This window comes from Gopherus flavomarginatus, chromosome 4, assembly GCF_025201925.1.
Source record: "Gopherus flavomarginatus isolate rGopFla2 chromosome 4, rGopFla2.mat.asm, whole genome shotgun sequence".
Classification (NCBI taxonomy): Eukaryota; Metazoa; Chordata; order Testudines; family Testudinidae; genus Gopherus; species Gopherus flavomarginatus.
Window position 1 is genome coordinate 116,557,617 of NC_066620.1, and position 20,576 is coordinate 116,578,192.

Below are 20,576 nucleotides of genomic sequence, written 5' to 3' on the forward strand. Positions count from 1 at the left end.
TAGCGGGGTAGAGGTGTATTTATGTATTGGATTCATATATGCTCACCTTCTTTAAACACACATAGAGCCTGAGAAAAATATTAACTGTTCTAAGGGGGATATCATTATATTTTTACCCCAAGCTTTAAAAAAGTGGGACTATATTCCAATACTTGAAGCTGGCAGTATAGCATTATTATTTCTAAGACAGCGGACAGCATGCCAGACAGTTTCCAAACAGACAAGAAGGCACAATTCCTGTCCTGAAGCAGTCTCAATTATTATGCATGCCCTGGGTTACCCAAGGTCAATAGTTTATACTGTTCTACAGTCTGCCGATCTTTCTTTACTTACACTCAATCAGTGTTCTAAGAAAATTTTAACAACAAAGTGCTGATTATTGTACATGATGGTGGCTGATTTCTGGTTCTATTGAATTCAATGTCAAAACTTCATTCACTTCAGTGTCCCTAAATAAGTTCCATACTGCCTCTCAAATACACATCTTCCATCCACTTCTTTCTGAACATACCCGTCTATTCTAACTTTAACAATGCAATCATAACATAATATTGGCAAAAATACTGTGACAAAGTTCCTCCTCTACCTTAGTGGGTCCTGCGCTTATTGGCAGATTTGTTCACCTCAGTGATCTTCCTCACAGTCTGGGTCAACTCCTCCTGTGTCTGATCAGGAGTTGGGAGGTTTAGGGGCAACCCGGGCCCGCCCTCTACTCCAGGTTCCAGCCCAAGGCCCTCTGGATTGCAGCTGTCTATAGTGCCTCCTGTAACAGCTGCATGACAGCTACAACTCCCTGGGCTACTTCCCCATGGCCTCCTCCAAACACCTTCTTTATCCTCACCACAGGACCTTCCTCCTGGTGTCTGATAACGCTTGTACTCCGTAGTCCTCCAGCAGCACACCCTCTCACTCTCAGCTCCTTGTGCCTCTTGCTCCCAGCTCCTCACATGGACTTCCTCTCCTCTAGCTCCCCCTCACCTGACTGGAGTGAGCTCCTTTTAAACCCAGGTACCCTGATTAGCCTGCCTTGATTGGCTGCAGGTGTTCTAATCAGCGTGTCTGCCTTAATTGGTTCTAGCAAGTTCCTGATTACTCTAGTGCAGCCCCTGCTCTGGTCAGTCAGAGAACTAAAAACTACTCACCCAGTGACCAGTATATTTGCCCTCTACCAGACTCCTGTACCTCACTGTCCTGGGTTTGTCACATATCCCTCCCCCCTGCTCAACACCAAGGGGTTGGGCAGCTTGGGATGCCAGACAGTGCACACGTGACAAGCCATCGGCATTGCTGTGACGGCTCCCTGCTCTGTGTTGCACACGGAACTGGAAAGATTGGAGGGATAAGAACCACCTGGTCACCCTTGTGTTCTTCTCCTTGTTTCGCTGCATCCATTGAAGAGGGGCATGGTCGGTCACGAGGACAAATCTGTGCCCGAGCAAGTAGTAGCACAATGCTTCCATGGCCCATTTTACGGTGAGGCACTCTCTCTCCACCACTGCATATTTTTGTTCCCTCGGAAGGAGTTTCTTACTGAGGTAGAGAATTGGATGTTCCTCCTCCCCGACCATATGTGATAGAACGGCCCCCACCCCTACTTCCAATGCATTTGTCTGCAGGATAAATTCCTTGGTGAAATCAGGGGCTATCAGTATGGGGTTACTGCAGAGGGCAGTCCGTAGGTCTGTGAATGCTTCCTCTGCTGCATCAGACCATCTCACTAGATCAGGTCCACGGGCTTTCACTAGATCTGTCAGGGGGCTTGTCCTTGTGGCAAAGTGGGGGATAAATCGTCGGTAATACCCCACTACACCTAGGAATGCCTGGACTTGTTTCTTGCGACGTAGTCGGGGCCAATTTTGGATGGCGTCCAACTTGTTCAGTTGGGGTTTTACCAGACCTTTTCCCACAATGTAGCCAAGATATTTGGCCTCTGTAAACCCTACAGCGCACTTGGCAGGGTTTGCTGTAAGGCCAGCTCGCCCGAAGGTATCAAGGACTGCCTCCATCTTCTCTAGGTGGGTTTCCCAGTCTGGGGTATGAATGACCACATCGTCCAAGTAGGCAGCAGCATAACTGTTATGCGGCCGTAATAGCTTGTCCATGAGGTGATGGAAAATAGTCGGGGCCCCATGTAGTCCAAAAGGGAGGACAGTATATTGAAAAAGACCCTCTGGTGTAGAGAACACAGTCTTTTCCTTTGCGTCTTCCACAAGAGGAATCTGCCAGTACCCCTTTGTCAAGTCTAGAGTAATCAAGTACAGGGCATTACCCAGACGGTTCACTAGCTCATCTATGCAAGGTATGGGGTATGCGTCAAACTGGGATACTTCATTTAGTAGTCGGAAGTCATTGCAAAACCTTGTGGTGCCATCAGGTTTGGGTACCAGCACGATTGGGCTGGACCACTGATTGTGGGATTCTTCAATGATCCCCAACTCCAGCATTTTTTTTTACTTCTGCTTTTATTTCCTCCCTTTTGGCTGCTGGCTCCCGATAGGGCCTCATTGTTATTCTGGCCTCAGGGTTCATGATGATGTGGTGATATGTCTTGGTTGTTCGACCCGGTTTTGTCGAGAACACATCTTGGTTCTGGAAGATCATCTCAGATACCTCATTCTTCTGGTCTGGTGTTAAATCGGGAGACACTCTCACCTGTTTGGAAGGCTTGTTTTCTGGGTTAGGTCTTTTTGGACAGTTATGCATGCCTCTTGTGCATGCCAGGGTTTCAGAAGGTTGATGTGATAAATCTGTTCTTGTTTTCGGCGTTCTGGCTGCCGCACCTTGTAGTCCAGTATATTTGCCTTCTACCAGACACCTGTATCCCACTGGTTTTGGTCTGTCACAATACATAAAGAAAACAAGAGAAATGGCTGAGACAGTTAAGGATCAAAGCAAGCTGGTATTAGTCAATAGCAACGCTTCTTGCTAGCACCTCAGCTGCTGGGCTCCAAATGTGAACAGGGCAGCTAAATTAAATTGACAAGACTTGAGATGCTTCCAGGTTAAATATTTTAGAAGTGAAGTTAAAGAGACATCAGAGAATAGTGGGACTGGCATTGTCAGTAGCATGAAAATGTGGGACAAAGGAATCTGTACCTTTTATTAAATTGACTAAAGTAGAAATAAAAGTATTCCATTAGAACATAATACTTATCCAGATATACTTAGGAAGATATGTGACCAATTTTGAACTTTAATTTGATACATTTTATTTGCTAATAGGTTATTTATAATAAGGTTTATTATACTGAAGTTCTTTATAGGCTTTTTTATTCACACAAATATAAAATATTCATACTTACATGTTTTGTAAGATAAGTTTAAGAAAACGAATTAATTGAACACACACACATACAAGAGGGCTGGGTGGGTATGATGTGTATGAGGCTGAAAGATGCCAGATCACCAGATCATCTTTCTCTGCAGTGTGGGGCACAGTTCACTTGATGGTTTGAACTAGAGTAAATGCTGGATTCTCTGTAGCTTGAAGTCTTTACATCAAGATTTGAGAACTTCAGCAACTCAGCCAGAGGTTATGGGCCTATTACAGGAATGGATGGGTGAGGTTCTGTGGCTTGCGATGTGCAAAAGGTCAGACTAAATAATCATAATAGTCCCTTCTGGCCTTGTAGTCTGTGAGTCTAAGAAGCCTCAGAATTTCTTCTTTAATCATCATTAGTTTACCCAAGTTTCAACCAGACAATCCTATTCTCTTAACATTAGATAAGAAAAAATGATGGGCATCATCGGATGTAGCTGCAGCCTCAGATCTCATTTTGCTCATTGACACTGATCAAAGTAATCAGTACAGAAGAAAAAAGTGGCATCTCCAGTTAGTTCCAAATCCAGCTGAAAGGTTGTATGATCCTAGTAAAAGGTCTTCTCACTATAACTCTAGTGAAGGGAGATAATCCTGATGGCAAGAGTCCTAAATCCATTGTACAGGAGTCTTCACTGATGTGATCTGATAACCTAAAGGAATCACCTGCACAAAACCACCCTCAAGGCCAGAAGATGACCAGATCTGGATAAACATGGAAGCTGGTGTTTTACTCACAGTTTGCACACTCCTAGCTGTTGTCTGGATCTATAATTTATTGCTAAATACCTAATTTGGGTTAACCAGTGTTTATATTGAAAAAGGAGGGAATATGTGTACTGTTTCTTTTACTTTGTAGCAGGAAGTCCTGTGGGAGGGGCTTGGGAAGGCTTTAATGAGAAGCTCTGCAGTGAAGCACAGTGAAAGGTAGGGGTGCAGTAGCTTGAGGGATTAAACTGAAGTTCTTTGTTCAGTTTTAAAATAATGTGGGTGTGAATGAAATAGACAGCAAGAGAGCAGGAACCTCTTAGTGCCAACTGCAGAGGCACACAAGAAATACATAGAGGCTACAAGGATTTATTGGGTCCAGCATATACATTTTAGTTCACCAAGAGTGTCATGTGAGGTCTCATGAAAGTCAATGTCACACTAGTCATTGATATAATTATGAAATGAATGTATGGACGTTGTGTAAGGTGTTATATATATATACACTGAAAACGTTCATCTGAATGGCTATTTACACTTACATTAAATATTGAGTGGTTCAGAATGGGTCTCTTCTCACCAGTCAGAACTGAAATGTTAATGAAAGATTTTGAAAACTTCAGAAAGAGAGAAAAGTAAGAGGAAGAAGTACTGTAAATAGAAGGGCACAAAGAAGACATCCTATCATCCTTCACCTAAGTAAACAGTGAGTTTGTTTCTCAAAAGAAGGGTCTCAGTCAGGCTTCATTGAAAACACTGGTGAGAACTTTGTGTGAGACAAGCTTCTTTAGGCAGGAGGATACCTTGCTAAGTAAGTTTAATTGCTAGAAAATGTATTATGATTTTGATTTATATGTAGCCATTTGTTTCCAATATACTTATTCACTATCATTTGAATCTCTATTCTTTAATAATAAACTTATTCTTGTTTTCACTTTCAATATATCTAAGTGCGGTGTGTTAAGCAAAGTACTGATCCTGAGCTGAATCTTGCAAGTTGGTGTTTACTGTTCCTTTGTCAATGGTAGACCTGGTAATTCTATGAGTGTTCTGGGGATAAAGGACTGGACATTACAGTGAACACTCAGAGGTTGGTGTGTGCCTATTGCTGACCTGTACAGAGAAAGCAAGGCTTGTGAAGGCCTAGAAGGCAGTGCTTGTGGTTTCATGGAGCTGATTCACAGCAGGCATGGACAAGATTTCCTCACACTAAAGGTAGGTGGTGATGTAGTGTCTCACAACCCTGGGTATTCTGGGGAGCATCACAGGGTGTGTGTGTTTGTATGGGAGAGACTAGACTATTACCCCGTCCCTGGGGTGAATTGCAGCAGCCCTTTCCCCTTGTATAAGCAGATCTTTCCAAAATATCTCTAGACAGCAATAGTGTGTTTTTATTTTTCTGCTTGCACCAGGTGAAAAAGCTGAATAGGTTTATTGTTGATCCTATAGGCTATTGAGCAGTGCTCCCTATGAGCTAAATCCCCTATGCCCTGCAGAATATGTTGTATTATATAGTAAAACATCACTAATCCACAGTAATGTGGGGAAGACCTAGAGCGGATTAATAAGGTTTGTGGATTACTGACTTCCAGGGCATGGCAGGTGAAGTCAGTCACATCACACTTTGCTCCACCTTGGCACTCAGTAACACGCTCAAACAGTTCTAAATGACCAAGGTGGCCAAGAGCACTGGTGTTCCGTTCTCCTCAAAAGGACAATTACAGTTAATGCCAATTTTCTCATTGCCCCTTCTCCAAAAGTCATAGGAGTTCTCTAAATACAGAAGTTGCACTAATTTATCCAAATCAGTTAAAAAATCAGTTTAGTGAAACTAGCGCAAACCTCTGTTTAGACAATATTTAGATCAGTTTAAAACTGGTTATATCTGTTTAGCTGTGCCTGTAAATTTACTAGTGGGAGATAACCTGATATTTACAATGTTTAAATCAATATACTTTTAGTTAAACTAGTGCAATTTTTAGACTGGGAGACCAGATGCAAGAGGTTGCCTTTGTAATGTAGAGAAAACGAGGGAGGTAAACAAATGTGTCAAAACCACTATCACCCATATAAACAGCAATTACAATTTAAAAAATCCCCTAAATCAAATGAATCTAAAAAGATATGAAGGCCAAACAATCAAGTGATGTCACTCGTTACCCACACAAATTTTAAATGGTAAAGAAATATTTTCACTCCATGCATCTGACGAAGTTGGGGTTTTTTACCCATGAAAGCTTATGCCCAAATAAAGCTGTTAGTCTTTAAGGTGCCACCGGACTTCTTCTTGTTTTTGTGGATACAGACTAACATGGGAACCCCTCTGATACTATTTTAGGTAAATCCAAACTACTTGCACATTGTTACACAGATTACAATCAAAATAAGTGTCGTGATGAAATATACAACAGCCATTTTAGATAACACTTTATATCATAACTGGCTTCAAAATTATGAAAATGACAATCTCTACGTACTCAGTACCTCTGTGTTTGTGATAAGTATCTTTCTTAATTAATTTTCCTTACTGAAGGAAGAGATTAGCTCCTACTGAGGAAGGATAACGTGGAGTTTTTAGGACATGCTATTTTAAAATTATCTGAGGACTAAAAAAAAAAGTTTAATTCAAAATGTTTCAATATTCTATTTAACAATTGAATTGTAGTAGCATCCTCAGCCAGGTTAGAGCTCTATTGTGGTAGGCAGTACTTTCTTTTAACTCAAAAATGGCCTGAGTAAAAGTCATCTCATTTAAGATGGTTGATTTTTAAGGGTGCAGTCCTCCACAATGCAGAACATTCTCCATTCAGCACTTTTTAGGATCACGCTATGAATCAGGCTGCATTTCGTGGACTTTTGTATATAGTTTAGAGGTAGTAAAAGGAATTAAAAAACCCAACACTATGGTCATGCACCTGTTCGACATTCATACTTTTTCCTTGGAGTACTATTCAGAATATACATACATATAAAATGGCATGCATGAATTGATTACAAAAAACATTCATTGCATCCCTATCTGAAAGTTAGTGATGTTACAATAACCCATTTTAGGGGAAGGGAAGCATAATACAAATGAGTGATTGGCAAGCTTTCTCAAACATCAGTGCCAATTCAACCCATTTCTGACCACTAACGCTCCTGCTAGTCCTTGTATTTTGTGAACAGAGACTAACAAGCATGCTAAACTGTGTGGAGGCTTAGTGAGGTGGCTAAATGTCCACAAGATCATGGAAAGAAATCACCATGCTAATTTTCACTGTGACATAACCAGAATTAAAGATCTGTCAACATATGCAATTTTTTAGGATGCTATTCCTTGGAAAATCTCTCTCTGAAGTTATAATAATTAGCAATTATGTCTGATCTGTAGATTTTCAAGTATAAGCAATCTGGTTTCAACATGATGTTCGATGAATGAACAGGAAAGACTAAACTGTTAGGGGTTTTTTTCAGTGATTTGGTCTAACAAGAATTCCTTAATATTAAAATTTACCAAAACTTTGGTGTTAGAAAATGACAGTCCTAGTCAAGGGCCTCCCCACCACTTCTTGGAATGACAGTTCACGACCAATGTCCCCTTTGGGGTGAGGAAAGGACCCCAAAACAGACGATCTTTTCTCAAAGAGTTTTGAAATGAGAGCTTCCTGAGACTAATTAACTACTTTGGAAATCTGGAGTGGGGAAAATTAGTCCTCTGTCATGCAAACAGTAAAGCTAAGCATGTGTGTAAATGATTGCCGGACTGAGGTTTTAGGATGCAACATGCAACTGCTAAGGGTAGATCAACATAAACATTTAAACCGTTAGGGAACTACTTGTCAATAACCAGGTTCCCTGAATGAATTGTAATTGTAGCTTACATGGAGGCCCCAGCAGCTTCTGAAAGAGAGAATGTTGAAAGCTTGGAAGCTATTCAGTGATCGCACTAACACCATTATATAAACACGTAATCAATGCTGTGACTGACAGCTTTGTAAATGAGATTAGCATTTGGCCTGTTTACATTGCTAGCATAAAGTGCACATATGTAAATCACTTGAGTAGTTCAGCTTTGATGGTTGGGTCACATCCTGGGAAATAAGGTGACTGATATTCCAGATGCATTGGAAATAAAACCCAGATCCATAAAGAAATTTAGGTGCCTGAGGTGTTTAAATCCCAGTTTTAAGTTCCACACAACTCCTGCCAAAGACTGTAGGAGCCTAAACTCATTCGACACCTAAGTTTTCAGGGTAAAAGTTTCTCCCATGCCAATGTTTCTGCCTCTGGGCATGAACACTGCTGCCACTTTCCAGGCATCTGGGTGCCTATCTCCTGCCTGAGCTCCAGATTCACAGGCTGGGGGAAGATAGGCATTCATCCACCTCAGTCATGTGCAGGGCTCAATCTGGTAGATGTGTTCAGAGGCCATCTATTGGATCAGGTCCTATTCAAAATCCATCTGGAGGATGTGGAGCTGTCCATCTTATAACTTTTAGCCCAGTGGTTAGAGCTGTCACCTGGAATGCCCAGGTTCAATTCCCTGCTTTTTGACAGAGGAGGAGAAAGGATTTGAACAGGGGTCTCCCACCTTTCAGGAATATGTGTGCTAACCACTGAGCCATGGGATATTCTGATGCAAGGGACTCTCCCCATCTTACTGGTCGAAGTGGTTCCACTGTGGTTAACTGTTGAAAGAGTGATTGGAACAATGGGCTGAACCTGGATCTACCACTTCAGTGCCCTAACCACTGGACTATAGAGTGTCTATCTGTCTGTGTCATCCAGTAGTTAGGGTACCAAGGTGGGAGACCCAGGGTCCAGTCCTCTACTTAGCGCTCTCTCCTGAATGGTGGGAGACCTCTCTTCAAATCCTTTCCCCAACCCAAGTGTGTGCTCTGATCCTTGGCCTAAAATGTTTAAGTGGGGTGGTGCTGTAGCTTCTTTTCCTCCTCTGACCATTTTGTGAAGCGTGAGGCAGGCCCTTCACTTATTCCCACAAGTAGTGCCTAAGCCACTTGGAGTCATTTATAGATGGCTAAGCAGAGATAGGTCCCTCCCTGCAGCCTGGAGTTAAGCGCCTACCTCCATGAGAGGTATAGGGCTTAGGACACACCTGTCTTGTCAGCATCTCGCATTGGCTAGCTTAAGCAGCTCCCTGCCTTGTGTGCTGGCTTTTGTGGATTGCATCCTGAGATGCCTATCTCTTCCCAGTCATCGTATAGGAGCCTACCCACTTAACTCAGATTTATGGTTTGCAGTGCTGTTCCTGTGATTTCCAGTCCACTAGAAGCTGGCATCATAATGCTCAGTTTTGCAATGCCTACACTTGCAATGCCCACAGTAAATGCTTTCAAAAATAAACCTGATACTTGCCAGGTACATGGAGCAGCTAAGAGGAGGGAGTACTGAAGGTTAACTGCATTATATCAAAGACCTACATTTATTTAGAAGAAAATGTTTTTTAGTTCTATAATTAAAGAGTACGATTAACTAGAACAATTTTTCAACATTTTTGTATGACACATAGTTTGTACACCATGGCCCAGTCCTATCTTACTTCTAATTTGAAACTGACTAAGAGCAGGGGAAGTGATGGTCAGTGCTGTGGGCATTTAGAGAAGTGTGACATTTTCATGTTTATGTCTCTTAGTATAAGCTACATTTATTGGCAAGTATACTCTACTCTTTTAGAAAGATTTTACTTGTAAATATTGGTATAGTCTGAAAAGTCATCAAATGCTGCCCTCTAATTTGCAGGAACATAGGGCCCCAGCTGTCTGCAAGAAGCTGTATCTGAGATGGCGGAGCTTGAGTAGCTTGAACAGTGGATGTGACTCTTGGAGCCCAGGTTTACAGAGCCCTTCTATTGTCTCTGTGAACCACTATGCTGTAGTTATTGGGGATAAGTTGGTAGTGAGGATCTGCCACTGTCTGGATCAACTGGCTGTTTTCCCCAACATAGCAAGAGGTGAGGTGTTCCATTGGCTTCTCTAGCCCTGTGTCTGGAGTAGTGTCGGTAGAGTGGATCTCTGCTCATGGAAGTGTCCTTCTTCATCCCCCACAAAGCCCTAATGAAGTTCCCACTACTTAGTCTTTCTGATTGGACAGTGTGCTGGAGCTAAGATTTAAGCCTTAGTCCACAAAGTTAATTTCAACTACTGGCTCCTTTGAATGAGCTAGGGAGTGGGGCTCAAATACACAAAAAGATGTAGACACCTAACCCCCACTTTACTGGCCCTTACTGTAGATCTTTCTTTGAAATGAAGTCAATAGGTGTTTTGCCACTAATTTTAATGGGAGCAAGTTTGGGCCCAAGCTCTGAAAGAAGAACTGAAAGGAATTTTACCAAACTTTCCAAAGAAATGCTCCTTGAGAATCTTCTCTGTACATGGAAACTTCAAGAATAAATTCGAGCTGAAATGGCAAACTTTTAAAATTATAAGACATTGATAATGAAAGCACGGGCTAATATTGAAAGACCTCTATAAACTGATCTTTAAAATATGAGATAATGAGCTAAATTCTGGTTTCTGGTGGCACATAGGCTAACTGCTAGAAAAACTTTAATTATACTATTCTGCAGGATCTTTATGACTAAGAGTTACCAACCATTGGTCATACAACAATGCATATAGTTCTCAGACTGTGGCAATGGAAACTATTCACATCTTCAAATGGAGATTACATATGCTCATAGCTGGAATAATCTTCATGAGGTAGCTGTGGGATGGCCCAGTGTAGGTTCGTATAATGTTGTTTCACCAGTAATATATGCGCATCCATTTGAGGGCAATTATACCAGAAGGTAGACTTTGGCCCTTGAAATCATTGCAGGATCAAGTGAACAAGAGAGCTGGATGGTGAAAGAGATAGGGATTCATTCATTTGTAGGGATAAATATACTATAATATTAGATGGAACAATTTGTTGCCAAAATGAATTGTTTTCTGTGTACATATTTTATTGTTTTTTCTTCACATTTTAAGTTGAGTAAAAGTCCTTCTTTAAACCCTGCATTTTTAAATCCGTTTCTAGGGAGGTAGTGGACACAGATTTTTAAAACAAACAGATTTTCAAAGTAAATCTTGATTATTTTGGATCGAATCATAGATTTCTTTCTGTGTTGTTACTCAGCCAAACACCCAGTGCCTAAACTGAATAAGGATCTAAGAATTTGACCCATAAAAATGGAAAGGTCTGTGAAGTAGCTCTCCCTCTCCACAACTGTAAGGCAAGCTTCCTCTTTCTAAGCCTTTTTTTATTTGATGTAACCTTGCAAACACTTACTACCCAGTATGGTGGTAACCATGAATAATCCCACTGACTTCAAAGATTTGCTCACAGTAGAAAGCACTTTATCCAGCAGTAAATGTCTGTAGGATTGGACTATTGGCTGTTTCTGAAATTGTTAACATTTGCATTTATTTATTTGCTTTATAATAACCACAGAGGCTCCTGTCCCAAAGCTCTGTGCATCTGACTTTAAAATTTCATATAACATGGATTTACCAAGGTAAAAAGGAAATCAACAACAGCAGAAGAAATAACCTCTACAACAAATAACAAAATTTCTCCAATTCTCCCCATCTTCAAATGCCTGGGAGAAAAATTGGGCCTTGCAGTGCTCCCTGAGGGTTAACAGATTGGACTCTGGTGGACAGGTGGGAAGAGACAGTGAATTCCAAATCTGAAGAAAAGCCCCTTCACAGAAAGCCCCATGCCAGCAGCGTCTTCCCATTTATAAAAAAGAAGCTGCAGCACGAGGACCTTCTCTAATCTCAGTTGGAGCAGTATAGTATGGAGAGAGAGGTGGTCTCTCAGCTAACCAGGCTCCAATAAATTTATGGTTTTACAGGTTAAAACCACACTTTGAATTCCCCCTGGAAATGTATTAGCATCCAGTACTGCCAATGCCAATGTCAATGCTAGAGAGACAGGATGGATGAGGTAATATCTTTTATTGGACCGACTTCTATTGATAAAAGAGACAAGCTTTTGAGCCACACAGAGTTCTTCTTCAGCTCTGGGAAACATACTCCTAAAATGCAGGGTGGAACAGAGGGTTTAGCATAAATAGTTAGCACATATTGTAAGGTACCATTCAAGCTAGAGTGGCCTGTGGCTTGAAAGATTGTCTCTCTCACCAACAGATGTTTGTCCAGCAAAAGATATTACCTCACCCACATTATCTCTCTATTAACCTAGGGCCAACATGGCTACAACTACACTACTATGTCAATGCTAAATGCTTAAGTATTCTTTTTACTTGCTGTCATAATAATTACAGCTATATAATTTACTATAAATAGGTGTTTGCATTACTATTGTATTTACACATTAGCTGTTATTTTTGTACACCCTGTTTTACACTTGTTGAGTAGATCTGTTCCTTTTTATTAAAAAATCTAATGTTAATTCTTTGAAAAAAATAAAGAAAGAAAAGGAGTCAGCTCCTGTATTACTTTCTGCTTGTATTTTTTTTTCTTTTACCATCAGGCAGTTTATAATTGGAGATATATAGTTATTTCTTGTTATATCTGTCAAAAAAACTACTCTGTTGAGGGTCTGGGCTATCAGGATAACATGATGCCATTGCAGGAAATATGCTATAGCTGGGGAGTTTAATTTTATCCAAATGAGGGGATATAATGGCAACTTGCCAGAACCCAAGGACTGTACCTACCTGTATAAAATAAAGTGGATTTCAGCTAACCTATTCTTGCATACAAAGATTCAATGTGCAGAGATTACAGATCACAGCATAATGCTCACTGTAGAAAAATGGTGGCTGGAACTTGTACAATATTTGCGTTGAGTGGCACCTCTGTGTTAAACAGTGCCTTGGCTATCTTGGTAATCTTCAGGAAATCTCCCACTAGTAGTAGCAACAGCATAGACCAGCTGCAGTTGTTGTTACTACCGTGGAATCTAGACCAGGTTTAGGTCACAAGGTGGAAAAAATGCCTGCAGTTGTTGCACTGGAGCTGCACTGGTGCTATTGCTACAGTGGGAAACTTCCTGAAAATTGCCAAAGAGGGTGACTCTGAACCACACTGTAGAATTACGTAGACCACATTTGGCCATCCATATATGATAGCACATTTGGCCACGCATATGCTATAGACCCTGTCTATACCCTGCATTCCTCAGAGCAAGTGTCTTCTTTTTCTCTTAGTGATGGACCAAAAGAAAAACACAAACCACAAATTACATTATAGATTATAAACTTGTTGATGTTAAAGAAAGAGACAAGCAAACAGTAAGGCAGCAGTGTTATCATTTAAATCAACAAAACTGACAGCTAGGTTATTTACCTTTCTACAGCAGTCCTCTTTTCAATTTATAAGTGTGTGTCACAGGGCAACAGTGCTTTCTCAAGACAAATGGCCTAAAACTGCATGAGAAGAAATTTCGTAAGTAATAAATCTCTCTGTGGGTCCAGAAGGAATATTGGACACCAAGATTCTGTGGCTATTGAGAGAGACAGGTGACAGGAGAAAGAAGAGAGGAGTTTGAGCTGCTCCCTTTGTACTCCCCTTCGACATGTCTAATCCAGGGAAATGTTCTAAAAAATTCCCACGATTGTTAACAGTATTGGTAGCCCTACTGTAGATAAGGCTGCTATGGCCAGAGCTGCTTTTAGTTCTGTGCTTATTAAACTTTCTCAGACCAATGGTATTAAAATGCTGGCAGTTGCACTGGTGCCAGCAACACTAGGAAGTGTTTAGAAAATCTGGATGAAATGGGACTCGAGTAGCCTTAGGGAAGCAGGTGAGATTGAGAACCTCTCCTAATACCTAGGTAAAAGAAGCGTTCATGAGGCAGCACTGGATAAAGCAGGGAACTGCTATTTCTGGATAGGAAAACCAGGCTCTGAAGATAGGATAATATTTCCTTGGGGAGCTGGAGAAGATTATGTTATGATTCTTGAACTCTTTGAGCTGGTGTAGGCCTAGAGGAAACTTGGGGAGCAAATTATGTAGGCAGGAATCCTGTAGGAAAAAATAGTGTGTGATCTTGTAATGAGAGATTATATGAGAATTCATATGAAAAAGGGTGCTGAATTAAGGTTTCACAGGCAACCTTAATTCTAGCATTTCCTACTTTCACTTGAAATCCTTAATAATGTTCTTTTAACATAGTTTTTTGCATGTAATTTAAATTTCTTATTTCTCTCCTGGGAATTAGGACAGATCAGTGCTAGAAAAGACCCTGCTCTCTCTCTCTCTCTCTCACACACACACACAAGCACTAGCTCCATTCCCTGTTCATGGTCTAGGATGCTGCAACCACTTTTCTCTTTGGTTTCACTTTCTACAAACCACGTAACCTACATGGTGGTTTTGCCATAGCCTTTTTTTTTTGATGTGTGTGTGTGACAAAGTCAGACTTGACAGCTATAAGAGAGTGATGGAAGGCAGGTATATTAGTCCTAGAATTGTGAAGACCCTTTTTCCTATGAACTGAAAAGAGGAGGTCTCAAGTTAATTGAAGACACCTGAATACAACTGGTGATCTTTAAAAGCCCCTCTTCTGGTGAGGTGGGAGGGAGGAGAGATGAGAAGCAAGTGGCAGAAAAGGCTTCTTCTAGGTAGATGGATGTTCCCCTCCTTATTGAGCTTTCTTCTCTTTGGGGAAGAAGCCAGCATAAGTCAATGCTCTGGTGGGGGCAAGGAAATGTATAACTTTTTCATAGTGGGTTTGTTTGCTCAAGAGAACTATGTTGGCCTATTCTGAGGCCCACCTTGTAAATAAACCAAAGTTAAGAATTAACACCCTCCCGGCCCCGGGAGAAATGCTGAGTCTAGTGTCAGACTATGGAAATGAGAAGGGTAATAGGCTATGAGGAGGTGGCCTAGTACCCACGTAGGTGAAGGTGGGAAAGCTTGTCTTAGGTGGGAAAGAAGCTGGAGGGGACCTTGTGCAGGATACTTCATGTAAGGACCTGCCTATCTATGTGCCTGCAACCTCTTCGGTCTCCTGATGCAATGCCTTTTCCTCACATTTCTCTTTCAAGTAACCCTCTTAAATCCATTTTTCTATAAAGATAGGTCTTCACCTTAAAGAAGCGGAAACAAACTAGACAGAAGGAAAAGAAACAAGCTACACAAAATCATTACTCTAGTGCATCTGTTCTCTCATCTGTTTATTTAGACTGAAAGCTTTCCAAGGGAGGGACCTTTGGGCTTTTATCTATAGCATATTTTTCTGCATCTGAACACAGTGGTCAGCAATTATGTTAGTTGAACTAGGGCTGAAGGTGGTTTTGCTGTGGGTATACAAAAACAAAATGTGTTCCAACATTATTTTTGCTAAAGGTTTAACCCCAATGAGCTAAAACAGTATTGAACACAGATTGTCCTTGTCTACACCTACCACTAAACCAGTGCTTAATTTGTAATGAAAGAGGTGCCAGGGCTCAAACAATTTTTTTTAACTTTCACAATTGAAGCAGAAAGTCCAGAAGTGCCTAGGCTATGGAATACCAACCCTAGAGTTTCCAGGGGTGCCCTGGCACAAATTAAGCACTGTGCTAAACTCTACAGCTTAAGCACTGAACTGTGTTCAACCCTAGTTCAACTAACGTGCCTGCGGACAGCCATTAGTACATTTCATAGCATAGACAAGGCCATGGGGGCAGGTGACTGTAAGTCCCTTTCCTGAATATGACTGCAGAAGCCACTGCTCTGCTGAGGCTGCCACAGCACTTTGCCAGCCTGTCTTTCTTCTTTCTCCTTGAGGCTAGACCAGGCCCCCTTACTCCAGCAGGAACCTTCCCCAAGGCATTAAACTCATCCGCTTTCAGACAGGAGAGCAGAGAGGAACGTGGAGAAAAGGCGGAGTCAATACTCATGACAGACGTAGCACTCAGCCAATAAATTTGTAGAGGGTGGCCTGCAGAGGTGATGGTGATCTCCGAGCGGGGGGAGGGGTCTGCGTAAGGGGGCGTGGCTAAAGGGGCGTGGCAAGCGTGGTGGGGTGAAGGAGGGAGCTGGCCGCGTGGAGGCGGGGCCTGAGGCGGAGTGGGCGAGGCTAAGAAACTGGAGGGGTGGGGTTGGGTGGAGCGAGAGGCCGTGACGGGGGGAGGGGGGAGAGGCGTGACGACCGGTGGGCGGGCCCGGGCGGGGATTGGCCGGCGAGCGGTTTCGCTGGGGTTATGTTGACGGCTCCGGTCAGGGAATTTCAACTTCGGATGTGGCTGAGCTGAAAGCGACAGGTCAGAGCGCCTCGCGCGTTACGGGTGGGTCCGTTAACCCCCCCCCCCCCCCGAGAGCTCCCGCTCGGAGCGGCGGGTGCGAGCCGGGAGCAGGAGTCACGGGGGCAGATGCCCCGGCGCCGCCCAGTGGCGAGGGGCTGTGGCGGGCTCTGCCCCCGTGCCCCGCCGTTGGCTTGGCTGCGTGGCCCCTGGGCGGCCGGGATACCCGCGGTTCGCTGGCGTCGCTGTGCCTGGCGCGGGCCGGAGGGTCCGGGAGGACTCTGCCCGCTCCCCCGCAGCGGGAGCTCTCGGCCACCGGCAGGCCTGCGGCAGCGGTGTGGGGGCGGCTCCTCCAAGGACGCGAGTCCGCCCCGCCAGGGCTCGGGGGCGCGATACTGGGCAGCGCGGCGCTGTGCGATGCGCCCGGCCCGCTCGCACGGACCCCCCCCCCCCAGCCGGCGCTGCTGGGCGGCCCGCCGCTCACTAAGGGGGGCAACTGGCCTTAGCTCCCTCCGTCCCATGGGGGCTGCTGCAGGGACTCGGCGAGACACACGCACCATCATCCTGTCATTTAAATCTCCCTCGTTTAGACTCCGCGGGCTGGGAGTCCCGCACACGGCGCGGACGCTTTACTCTGCTCCCCCCCCCCCCCCCCCAGTCAAAAGCAGAAGCGCTGTAAGCCTGGAAACTCTGTTCCTGATGACCCCCGAAGAGCCCTTCATCTGCATGGGGTGGTGACGACTTCCGTATTAAAGCCTAGGGGCCTTTCTCGACCTGCGAACATGTAGAGTATCGCCTATGTTTGCGAGCCTTGGTTTTTTTTATAGTTGTAGCAGCAAAAGTGTTTCAGAGAGACACTAGTTGCTTATTAGAAATCTCTGGCTGAGATTTGCTCTCCTGCTCTTATTTCAGTACTTGTACATCTAACTACACTAGTGGGTCTCAGAGTTCTTGGTCTGATTTTTTTTTTTTTTTTTTTTTTTTTTTTTTTTTTGGTGGGGGAGTGGAGGCGGTAAACCAGATAATCCCGAACTAAGAATGCAAACTGCCTTGAATCACTGATAAATTTTGGTCGCTTGTATCCGTGGCATGAATAGTGTGGGACAGCAGAGTGGGAGGTAGGGAGATACTTCTGGACCACCACTCTTTCCATTTCAACTACTTCTTTCCACCCACTGCTTTGACTCTTTTCCTTCTTTCAGGTTAACAGCTAGAGAACTGTGATCCTGCACTGACGTTGCCTTCTGAGAATGCAATGACTAGGATTGTTCAGTCCTAATCAGTTTCATTCTCTAAAGGTAAAGCAATTCAGTGCAGAGCTCAGTTCCGCTCTTATCATCTACAGGTCCTGAATATTTGACAAACAAAAGTTGGGTAAACAAAAAGTAGTACACTTGTCAAGGTGTGCTAGCCATGTCTTGTCAGGTGGGAGCCAACTGGGGTTGATTTAGTGGCTCCCAGGTCCTTATCTGCAGGGTCTGGGACTAGTCCTCTTACTTCTGAGAAGCATGAACTTCCTTTGGTGAAGCAGGTAACCCAGGAGTGGACATCTCTCCATAATAAAGCAATACTTTTATCTAAGGAGAGAAAACCTTCAGTCTGTATCAGGGGTAATACCAGGAGGAGACCCCTATGGGAAGTTATACATACACGTTCCCTAGCAATAATATGGTGTCTCCTGTCCAATACGTAAATATACAGTTCAGTGCTCCATGACCTGATTAAAAGTTCCAGGATTCCTTGTTTGACTTCTGTCTTCAAGTCTTTGCTGTCATTGATGTGAGTGTGTGCTCTGAACTCATTTACGTCTGGATTCTGATTCCAGTTGTCTGGATGCTCTGTTCCTGATGTTGCTGGGTTGGTCTGGACCTTCTGTCTGAGTCCAGCTGTTCTTGGGATCAAGCACCTTCATTAAAGCTCCCAACTCAGTTGAGCTGCTCCCTTTTTTTTTTTTTTTTTGTGCACCAAAACCTCTTCAAATGTTCTCATAGTGGTAGCTGTGTCTTTTGGGTCAGCTGATTGGCTCAAGGTCATTCCTCTCTCTGGCTTGGAGTTACCAACATCCCCCCTTCCGCCCCCAATTCAATATATAACAAATAGAAGAAAGGGAAATTGATGATAATAGGAATTGGAAGCTAGGAATTGTAGGAAATTGATAAGGGAAACCAAGGTGAAACCTGTGGCCAGTAGAGTTAAGGTTAATAAGGAGTTTAAGTATATTATGAACAAAAAGAATCTTAACAATGGTATTTGTCCATTACTAGATGGAAGTGATAAAATTATGAACAATAATGAAGAAAAGGTAGAAGTGTTCAATAAGTATTTCTGTTCTATATTTGGCAAAAAGCCAGATGTTGTAGTCCTATCATATGATGATAATGAAACACTTTACGTTCCAGTAGTAACTGAGGAAGATGTTAAATTACAGCTACTAAAGTTAGACATTCTTAAATCAGCAGGTTCGGATAACTTGCTTCCAAGAGTTTTAAAAAAAGCTGGCCGAGGAGCTCGCTGGACTCTTAATGTTGATTTCTCAATGAGTCTTGGCACACCGTGGATGTTCTAGAATACTGGATGAAAGCTAATATTCTGCTAATATTTAAAAAAGTTAAACAGGATGACCTGCCTAATTATAGGTATGTCAGTTTGACATTGACCCGAGGCAAGATAGTGAAGCAACTGATATGGGACTTCATTAATCGAAGAATTAAAGGAGGGTTATGTAATAATGCAAAGGACCATGGGTTTATGGATAATAGAGCCTGTCAAACTAACATAATTTTTTTTGATGAGATTACAAGTTTGGTTGATATAATATGCTTAGACTTCTGTATGGTGTTTGACTTGGAACTGTATGAGATTTTGGTTTGTTTTTTTTTTTTTTTAAATTGAATGATATACAACTAACATTGCATACATTAAATGGTTTTAAAAACTGGGTAACTGATAGGTCTCAAACTCTCATTGTAAAAGAAATCGTCATTGAGCAGATATGTTTCTAGTGGGGTCCTGCTGGGATAGGCTCTTGGACCTATGCTATTTAACATTTTTGTCAATGATCTGGAAAACATATAATCATCACTGATAAAGTTTACAGATGACCAGAAGATGGGGAGAATGGTAAATAAATGTAGGGGACAGGTCACAGACATGATGCGATCTGGATTGCTTGGTTAGTTGGGTGCAAGCAAACATGTTTTAATATGACTACACGTAATGTACACATCCGGGAACGAAGAATGTAGGCCATACTTACATGAGGACTCTATCCTAGAGTGATTATTTTATCTCAGTGTTTGGCACTGATGCGATCAGGACAATACTGCGTCCAGTTCTGATGTCCACAATTCAAGAAGTTTGTAGATAAATTGGAGAAGAGCTATGAGAATGGCTAAAGGATTAGAGAACATGCATATAGTGATAGACCCAATGCATGGAAGCTAACGCTGGACAAATTCACACTGGAAATAAGGTATGCATTTTTCATAGTAAGGGTAATTAATCATTGGAACAATTTACCGAGAGTCATGGTGGATTCTCAATCACTGGCAATCTTTAAACAAAGATTTCTTTTTTTGTTAGATATGCTGTAGTTCAAAAGGAATTATTTTGGGGCAATTCTATGGCCAGTGCTACACAGGAGATCTGATTAGATAATCAGTGATCTCTCCTAGCCCTAGACTATGAACTGAAGTTACTGGCAACCAACCCTTAAGGGTTCTTTGCTTGGGAGTGACACTCTTTCCACTGAAAGTCTCTTCTGTTATCTATCTATCTCCTGTGTCCATCCTGCCCTCTCAAAAGGAGGGGGCCAGAACCAGAAGGAACTTCACAGGATAGTACCCTCCACCGCTAGCTAATCACAACTTTTGGGGCACGCCTTTTCCACCTCACACTGCATTGCACTTTGAGATCTCAATATTTAGTGATGCCTAATTTATAAACTTGGGCGTGACCCCATCTGTCTCTTACATACTTAGTTTGAGGGCTTCTGGCCTACAGTACTGCAAAGCATATGCTACCTTAACTCAATCATTGTTTTAGTACTGTAATGCTTTTAACCATAAGTACTGTAGTATCAAAAGGTCAGATGGGGAAGTTCAGAACATAGGCCTGAGCCTACAGTTTTTCCATTGATCGAACTCCCACTGAGTTAGTTATTTTCTACTTGTGCGCACATACAACTATATGGACTTAAGTGTAATAAGATTGGACTTAAAAGAGGATATGTTATTAAATCATAATCTTTAAAGACCTTTGAGTGACATAAGGAGTGATTTTTTTTTTTTCTCGGCTCTAATATGTGGTTAATGGACCATCATCGACAAAGATTAACTTCTGAAGTGAAGTGAACAAACGGTAACAAGT

General features: G+C 42.5%; 1 protein-coding gene across 13 annotated transcripts in view; it reads left to right on the plus strand.

The window, feature by feature from the left end:
- Positions 1-16,135: 16,135 nt before the first annotated feature.
- The window catches only part of EPB41L2 (erythrocyte membrane protein band 4.1 like 2), a 279,503-nt gene continuing 275,062 nt past the window's right edge, over positions 16,136-20,576 (plus strand). For all 13 annotated transcript variants that reach the window (XM_050949494.1, XM_050949498.1, XM_050949495.1 and 10 more), the window contains exon 1: positions 16,136-16,229. The gene's annotated coding sequence lies outside the window, so the exon portion shown is untranslated. The remainder of the gene's footprint in view (positions 16,230-20,576) is intronic.